The sequence below is a fragment of the Canis lupus genome, chromosome 1, assembly GCF_011100685.1.
Source record: "Canis lupus familiaris isolate Mischka breed German Shepherd chromosome 1, alternate assembly UU_Cfam_GSD_1.0, whole genome shotgun sequence".
NCBI classification, from domain to species: Eukaryota; Metazoa; Chordata; class Mammalia; order Carnivora; family Canidae; genus Canis; species Canis lupus.
The window spans coordinates 8191269-8200881 of record NC_049222.1 but is presented as its reverse complement, the minus strand read 5'-3'; the positions used below and the strand labels follow the sequence as shown (position 1 = coordinate 8200881).

Here is a 9613-nt window from a genome sequence, read left to right as displayed (position 1 = left end):
ATTTCTAAGACGAAAGTCTGACATGATGAGAAATTGAGGATGTCAGTGCGGAAGGGATGATAATACCGTGGGAGAAAAATAAATTACAGTTGACTCTTGATCAACATGGGTTTGAACCACACGGATCCACTTACGCACAATTTTTTTTCAATAAATATAGTACAGTACTGTAGGTGTATTTTCTCTTCCTTATGATTTTCTTAACATTTTCTTTTCCGTAGCAGCCTATATTATAAGAAAACATTGTATACTACCTAGAATATACAATGTATGTGTTCATCGACAATTTCTCATCTGTAAGGCTTCATGTCAACAGTAGTTGGTAGTTAAGTTTCTGGAGAATCAAAAGTTATATGTGGATTTTTGACGGCACTAAAGTCAAACAACAAAACCCTGTGTTGTTCAGGGATCAACTAGAATTTAAAACAGGCATGTTACAAGTAAGAGGGAGGAGGTCAAAAATGAAACAAACGGTTTCTTTTTTTAATGAGGTGTGATGGACATTTAACATTATATCAGTTTCAGGTGTACAACATGGTTTGACATCTGTGTACACTTTGGAAATGATCAACCATGACCATGGTATGTTTAGTAGGCAGCCATCCATCAAAAATGGTTTTGTTTATGTTGCTTTTATTTTCTAATTTTTTTTATTTTTTTTATTTATTTATTTTTTATTTATGATAGTCACAGACAGAGAGAGAGAGGCAGAAACACAGGCAGAGGGAGAAGCAGGCTCCATGCACCGGGAGCCCGACGTGGGATTTGATCCCGGGTCTCCAGGATCGAGCCCCCTGGGCCAAAGGCAGGCGCCAAACCGCTGCGCCACCCAGGGATCCCTTATTTTCTAATTTTTATTGTTGTTGAGTGTGTATTATTTTAATGATTAGACAAAATCACTACATCCTGCTATTACATTCAAAGCAATTATGGCTCATTTTTCTATTAGACCAAGTATTGATTTGTCAATTTTTCTCCAAAAAATCAATCTTCAATTTATTCTGCAAGAAAGAATACTCACACTCTAATGTATTTACTGTACTTTTATTTATTATCAGTAACTTTCTTATTCTTTTCTTAGGTTTGTTTTGCAGTCACTTCTCACTTCTTGAGCTGAAGGTTTTGTTGTTTGTCTTCATTCTTTCTTATTTAGCTATAGAGAATTTCGTGAATCCACATCTAAGAAAAGCTTTGATTATATATCATGAATTTAAATTAATAATCTTCTAACTATGGGTAGAACTCTCAACTATTCTGAAACTACTGTTTTGATACTTTCAATTTCACCCAAGATCTACTTAGGAGGAGGTTTTTAATCATCAAGTCTGTCCTTTAGTTATTAATTTTTACTGTTACTATATCCCAGTCAGCCTAGAGCTAGGGCTTTTGTAATTTTGAACTTCGACATTAAGTTTTTTAGATGAAAAAAATGGTCAATAGATATCTGTGTGGATGTATAGAGAACTGTATTATGTGTATTTGTAATTCTCTACTTGTACTTACAATAGTTTTTTTAATATTTATTTAAATGCTAATTTATAATAAAAACATGTTGAATTTGGGACGCCTGGGTGGCTCAGCGGTTGAGCGTCTGCCTTTGGCTCAGAGGGTAATCCTGGAGTCCCGGGATCGAGTCCCACATCGGGCTCCCTGCATGGAGCCTGCTTCTCCCTCTGCCTATGTCTCTGCCTCTGTCTCTCTCTCTCTCTCTCTCTCTCTCTCTGTGTGTGTGTGTGTGTGTGTCTCATGAATAAATAAATACAATTTTTTTAAATGTTGAATTTTTCCTGATGGTAAATGATAGGCACTCAGCTGGCAGTGTGTGCATGGATTGGGAAAGGAATGAAGAGTAGAGACATAGTATGTTGGAATCTGCTTATCACAAACCATGCAACATTATAGAAAAAAACATGTGGCCCCAGAGGCACAGATAAAATTCTAATTTTTGAGCTCAACTTAATTATCAACCACTCCTCAACCTTTCAGCCATGGTCACAAATCTCTGGCAGGCATTGCCTCAGTCTGCTATACTGGATCATTTGGCTTAGATGAAGGCATTTATACTCAAAGTCACAGGAAATATTCAGTTACTCTCCTAAGAACTCATACTACTCTCTCTGGTGATTTATTCTAGGAGAGAAAGAAATGCTTTTTTTTTTTTTTTCTTGGAAAAATTGTGCCATTTTTCTCTTCCTCACAATTTGAACATGAATTCTAATACTTGGGGTTATATGTACAGTAGGTCTGTCAGTTGTGATCATATGCATTTCCTACCCTTTATTTCTATTACTTGATGAACTTAAAAATCTGGTTCATGTTCATATAAGCTAAACAAAGTATTACATAGAACACAAACTTGGAGCCAGACATAGATTTTAAACCAATTTTGCGACCTTCTTGATTGCATAATTATGGGTAAGCTAATTAACTTTCTTGGTTGCAAATGATATGACTTTTACTCAAGGAAATAAGCAAAAATGAGTAATTTATTACCTTTTGCTAGAAAAGGATCTGGCCTCAGAGACTCAAAAAATATTAATATTCTTTTTCTCAGCATCTTACTTTTGCTTCTCTTAGTATGTTTGTCTCATTCTTTTGTATAACAGGCAGGATTCTCCCAATATATTGGGCAAGACAGGAGTATGGTCCAGACTTCCATCTTCCCATATAGTGACCCTAGAAAAAAGAATATATCTTTCTCCCAACATCGAGATATAAAATCTATGGTGGGAAATCCCATCAGGATAGTCATTACGAGATTGCCTGATCCTAGGTAACTTACTCTCACACCCTGAACTGCAGGGCAAGGTATTATAAATGCACCAGAGTTGCAAGGAGTTGGACAGAAGACTTCCACTAAGGAAAGGGGTGGGATTAACAGAAAGTGGGTGAGAAAGAATCTTGGGTAGGGGGAAAGACACTGATGCCCCTATAGCCCCTAAATGTCAGCTTCTACAGGTAGGAATTGGAGTTAAAGATAGCATCCACAGTGTGAGGCCCAAAGGAGATAACTCAGGGAAAGCATTTATCCCAGGAACTCCATGATAGGTACTTGCTACAAATAACAGCTATTTTAGTGGCCATGAAACCTGAGGATGCCTCTTTGTCATATTGAATCTTAGTGTCCTCCCCTTCTCAAAATTCATATTAAAATATAATCCCCATTGTGATGGCATTAGGAGGTGGGACATTTGGAAAGTTACTAGGCCATAAGAATGAAGCCTCATGAATGGGCTTTGTGCTTTTATAAAAGATGTTCCAGATGGTTCCCTCCCCTCTCTCATGTGAAGATACAGAAAAAAAAAAAAAAAAAAGTGCTATCTATGAACCAGAAAGCTAGTCCCCACCAGACTCTGAATTTGTTTTAAGATTTTATTTATTTGTTTGTTCATTTCTTTATAAGAGAGAGCATGAGCTGGGGGAGGGGCAGACTCCCCCCTGAGCAAGGAGCCTGATGCAGGGCTCCATCCCAGAACCATGGGATCATGACCAGAGCCCAAGGCAAACACTTAACTGACTGAGCCACCTAGGCTCCCCTGGACCCTGAATTTGTTAGCGCTTTGATCTTGGGCTTTCCAGCCTCTGGAACCGTGAGAAATAAATTTCTATTGTTTATAAGCCATCCCCATCCAGACTATGGTATTTTGTTACAGTAGCTTGAATGAACTGAAATAACTGTCTTTGTATGAATCTTATATCGTATATCAGTACTACCTGCATGTATAACCACAAGGTAGCTCGTTGTGGGAGGCCCCACAGGCAGAGGGCCTTCCAGCTACTTATAGGGCCACACCCAGATACAATTTCCAGAAGAAACAGAGTTCTCTGAACCTTTTTTCCTCATTTTTTCAGAAGGAAGGAATTCTTGACCCAAAGGAGAAATCCTTTTACAAGCTACTTTTGTATTAATTGAGACATTAATTTATTTATCAAGACAACATAAAAAGAGGACACTAGCAGGATTCATAAATAAAAGGACTCTCACCAACAGATGTGGGAAGGTTATTCATGGTCCCCAGAGCAGGCATACATTCTGCGTGCCTTCCAGAAGGTCACCTGGACCCCAGTGTTACTCAAGAATAAAGATAATGATTTGGGGCCCCTGGATAGCTCAGTCACTTGGGCTGTCCAACTTTTGATTTCAGCTGAAGTCATGATCTTGGGGTCATTGTTTGAACCCAGTGTCGAGCTCTGCACTCCAGCAGGGAGTCTGCTTGAGATTCTTTCTCTTCCTCTCTCTCTGCTTCTCCCCCTTGTGCACATGCATGCTTTCTCTCTCTAAATAAATAAAATTTTTTAAAAAGGTCATGATTCATTAATAATTCATATATAATGAACAATGCATAATTCATCTATAATTCCTTTATATATATATATGTATATATATATATATATATATATATATAGTTTTTTTTAAGTAGGCTCCATGCCCATAATGGAACCCAATGTGGGGCTTGAACTCAAGACCTTGAGATCAAGAGTTGGTCACTTAACCAACTGAGCCATCCAGACACCCCAATAATTCTGATCTTTAAGAAGGAAGAATGGTTGTGGTTAAAGGCTTCATCTCCTACTTAAGAATTTCCCTAATCATGTTCCATAACTTTGTCCTATGAATTTACATAATATTTAATTTTTAAGGGGATTGTCAAATTCTAATTCATCTTCCCAAAACCAAAATAGAAAAGTAATAAATATTTTATGTCATTTTAAAGTAGAAGAATTGAAACAAGGTATATTCATGTTCCACTTCAAATAGCAAAGCAACACAGATTTGAACTCTGCTTTCTTTGCACAACTTAATAAATAGGGGGTCCTAATTATAGATGTGGAGAAGCAGACAAGGATGTCTGCTGTCACCATGTCTGTTCAACATTGTACTGGAAGTTTTATTCAGAGTAATTGGCAAGAAAAAGAAATAAAAGACATTCCAGATTAGAAAGGAAAAGTAAATCTATTTCTATTTGCAATTGACCTGACCTTACATGTAGAAAATTCTAAGGAATCCACAAATCAACTATTAGAGCGAAGGAAAGACTTTAGCAAGGTTAGAGAATACAAAATCAATATACAAAATCAAATTCTATTTCTCTACACAAGCAATAAACAATCTAAAAATTAAATTAAGAAAATATTACATTTACAATGACATTTAAAAGAATGAAATACTTGGGAAAGCTTTTAACACAAATATAAGGCATCTACATGGAAAACTACAAAATATCATTGAAAGATATTTTGAAAGACCTAAATAAATAGAAAGACATCCTGTATCATTGATTGGAAGATTTTGTATTGTTAGAATGGCAATACTCCCCAAATTGACCTACAGATTTAAAGCAGTCTCTATCAAATACCAAGTTACCTTTCTAGTAAAATTAACAAGCTTATCCATATGGAAACAATATAGTTATTATTGTCTTATATTCATGGAAAATTACAGAAACCAGACTGGCCAAAGTAATCTCAAAAAAAGAAAAAAATTGAATGACTTCTGCTTCCCAATTTCAAAACTTGCTACAAAGCTACAATATTCAAGAGTGTGTGGTACTGACATAAGGACAGACATATACACTAATGGAATACAACTGAAAGTCTAGAAATAATCATTCACATTTGTGATCAGTTGCTTCAATCAATGTTCCAACACAACTTGACGAGGAAAGAACATTTTTTTTTTTTAATGGGGCAACTGGATAGCCACATGCAAAAGAATGAATCTGGATCCATAACTCACACCATTTACAAAATGAACTCAAAATGAATCAAGGTACTAAATTCAAGCACTTAAAACTATGAAATTCTGGGGGAAAAAAACATAGGCATAAATTTTCATGAGTGTGAATTAGGCAAAGGTTTCTTAGTCGTGACAGCAAAAACACAAGCAAAAATTTTAAAAAGTATATTGGACATCATCACAACTTTAAATTTTGTGCTTCTAAAGACACTACCAAGAAGGTGAAAAGTCAAACCAAGAGTAGGAGAAAACATTTGCAAACCATATATCTAATAACGAGCTCTTACCCAAAATATGTTTTTTTTTAAATCTTTACAACTCAACAATAAAAAGACAAATAACCCAATTTAAAAATGGGCAAAAAATCTGAATAGACAGTTCTTCAAAGAAGATATTTAAATGGCCGCTATACACATGAAAAGGTTCAGCTCCCTTACATTAAAGAGAAAATGATATTATCAGTGCCTTGTAGGCCTGGGATTTCAACCTGTGGCTGTTAACAAAAACAAGAAGCCATATGTGTCATTGTCCCAGCAGATGGCATCACCTCATCCAAGCAATAGTACCCTTAGCAGCAGCAGTGGGACCAATGGAAATGATCAGCTGAGCAAAATCAACTTCTATATCCAGGGATTGCAACTAAGCACTACTGACCAAGACCCTGTCAAATTGTGCCAGTCATATGGGAAGATTGTCACCACCAAGGTGATACTGGACAAGAGCAGGAAGAAATGCAAAGGCTATGGCTTTGTGGACTTTGACAGTCCTTCAGCAGCATAGAAAGCTGTAACAGCTCTGAAAGCCAGTGGTGTACAGGCACAGATGACAAAGCAACAGGAGCAGGACCCCACAAGTTTATAAATATCAAACCTTCCACTATCAATGGATAAGCAAAAACTGAAGGGGATGCTGAAGGCCTTTGGCCAGGTTGTCTCCACTCAAATCTTCCGAGATACCAGTGGGACCAGCAGAGGGGTTGGCTTTGAAAGGATGGAGTCCGCAAAGAAGTATGAAGCCACTTTAATGGAAAGTATATTAAGACACCTTCTGGGGTCACCTATGTGGCTCAGTCAATTGGGCTTCTGCCTTCAGCTCAGGTCATAATCCCAGGGTATAAGGATTAAGCCCCATATTGGGCTCAGTGAGGAGCCTGATCCTCTCTCTCCCTGTGCCCCTTCCCCTTGCTCATGCACACATGCTCTGTCTCTCTCTCTGTCTAATAAATAAATACAATCTTAAAAAAAAAAAAAAGACATCTGCTGGAGTACCAGCTCCATTTGATCCCTTGCTTTGCAAATTTGCTGATGGTGGTCCAAAGAAACAACAGAACCAAGGAAAATATGTGCAAAACTGATGAGTCTAGCCAAGGAATAGCCTTGACCTATGACCCCACCACAGCTCTTCAGGATGGGTTTTACCCAGCTCTTTATAACATCATTCCCAACAGGAAGCTTGCTCAGTCTGCACAGTCCCCATATCTTCCATCTTCCGTGTGTTCGTATCAGAAAGTAACTCAGACATCTCCTCTACAAGTACTCAGCCCATCTTGGATGCACCACTAATCATACTTCATGCAGCCTTCAGGTTCAGGTCTTTTTTTTTTTTTTTTTTTTTTTTTTTTAATTTTAATTTTTTTTTAATTTTTATTTATTTATGATAGTCACAGAGAGAGAGAGAGAGAGAGGCAGAGACACAGGCAGAGGGAGAAGCAGGCTCCATGCACCGGAGCCCGACGTGGGATTCGATCCCGGGTCTCCAGGATCGCGCCCTGGGCCAAAGGCAGGCGCCAAACCGCTGCGCCACCCAGGGATCCCAGGTTCAGGTCTTCCACTAGGGATGGGTCACCCCATTTCTCTCCAGCCTGCCTCCATGATGGGACCTCTTACCTAGCAGATAGCCACCTCTCCCTCAGAAGTACAGGCCCCACATGCCTAGGGCTGCCACTATGCAGGAACTCACATCTCCCAAGACACCTCTATGCTTTCTTCCCGTGTTTCAGCTGAGAATGGCAGCCAGCAACAGCAAGTGAGATGGATGCTCCCTCAGACCACCGAGGTCTACTCTTTCCTGTTCAACAAGTAACAGTGTGGTCTATAACTGAACTCACAATGTCTCTGAGGTATGCTGGTACAAATAAGTTATTGGAGATGCTGATGCTCCCAGACTTTAGAGGTCTAACCAGGAATACAGACCATCTGTGGGTCCTGCTTAGCACTAACACTTGGCCTGGGCCTGGAAAAAGAAATCTCTGCACTCCTAACCTCTACTTATTCCTTCATTCCTGAGGGAGCCTAGGAAAATGGTCACTTTTTGTGTGTGCTACATTCAAAGAGATCAAAAGAACTTTTTTTTTCTTTCTTTTGGCAAAGTTTTTATATTTTGTTTTTAACTGCAGTATACTCTTCCCATATCCTCCCCAAACAAAAACAAAAACACGTGAAAAGATCCCGAACATCATTAGTTGTGAAGGAAATGCAAATCAAAAGACCAAAATGAGATACATCTTCACCCTCTTCAGGTTCGCTTCACCCAAAAATCGGGGAAATAGCATTGTTGGCCAGGGTGTGGAGAGGCTGGAACCCTCCCTCTCTGCTGCTGAGGGTGTTATACATGGTGCAGCCACTGTGGAAACAGTCTAGCAGTTCCTCAAAAAGTTAAACGTAGAATTAACATATGACCCAGCAATTCTACTCCCGGGCATATACCCAAAAGAACTGGAAATAGCCAACTGTTCCTCAGAAAAGTAAACATAGAGTGACTATGTGACCCAGCAATTCCACTTCGAGGTATATGCCCCCAAAATGAAAACATGTACTCACAAAAACTTGTACGTGAATGTTCATAGCAGCTTCCTCCATAAGATCTGAAAGGTGGAAGCAGCTCAAATGCCCATAACTCATGAGTGGGTGGGTAATGTGTGTATGGAATGGATAAATTATATCTATACAATGAAATATTGTATAACTGAGAAAAGGGGGAAATGCTGATACACCCTTTAACAAGGATGGACCCTGAAAACATTATGCCAAGTGAAAGAAGCCAGACACAGAAGACCAAATATTATATGATGTCATTTATATGAAATATCCAGAACAGGCATATCTATAGAAGCAAAATGATTTAGTTAGATTTACTTAGATTTGGTGGTCGTTGGGGGAATAGAGCTGTAATAGCTAAGGGGTGAGGAGTTTCTCTTTGAGATGATGAAAGTGTTCTAAAATTCCTGTGGTGACAGTTGCACATATCTGAGAATATATCAAAAACCATTGAAATGTACAGTTGAAATTGGCGAGTTACAAGGCACATGAATTGTATTTCAATAACGTGTTATAAAAAGAAAAGCAATAAGACATTAAGTTGAAAACAATAATGCTTCTATAGATATGCCTGTTCTGGATATTTCATATAAATGACATCATATAATATTTAATAAACTTACTCAGTAGCTTCTATTTTCATACGTTTTTATAAAATTACTCAGTAACTTACCTTCTTTGTTCAACATTACATCCTTGTCATTGGACCGATAAATAGACCTCTGTTGATGCTGCTCTTTTTAAATACTATTATAGTATTGACTATTTCATGCTAGAATGTACTATAATTTTTTTTTTTGCCATCCTCCTTATCAGAGGATGTTTGTTTTGTTTCTAGTTCTTTTACTTTTGCTGCAATAAATATCCTTGTACATTAAAGAAAATTTATTTTATAAAGAACTGAATCTGTAAAGACACCAAGATAGCTTGGTAAGGAGAATCACAGTGTCCTTTCCAGAGAATTTGTGAGAGAAGTATTTTCCATGTATCTGGTGACATTTAGATTCAGCCTTCTAAAGTGATAGATAGGATGGATGGCCCTGGTGTGAATCGTTGAGTT

At 38.0% G+C, this 9613-nt stretch overlaps 1 pseudogene; it reads left to right on the top strand.

Annotated features, from left to right (window-relative positions):
- Positions 1–6274: 6274 nt before the first annotated feature.
- Positions 6275–7627, top strand: LOC100683962 (annotated as a pseudogene).
- Positions 7628–9613: the final 1986 nt, after the last annotated feature.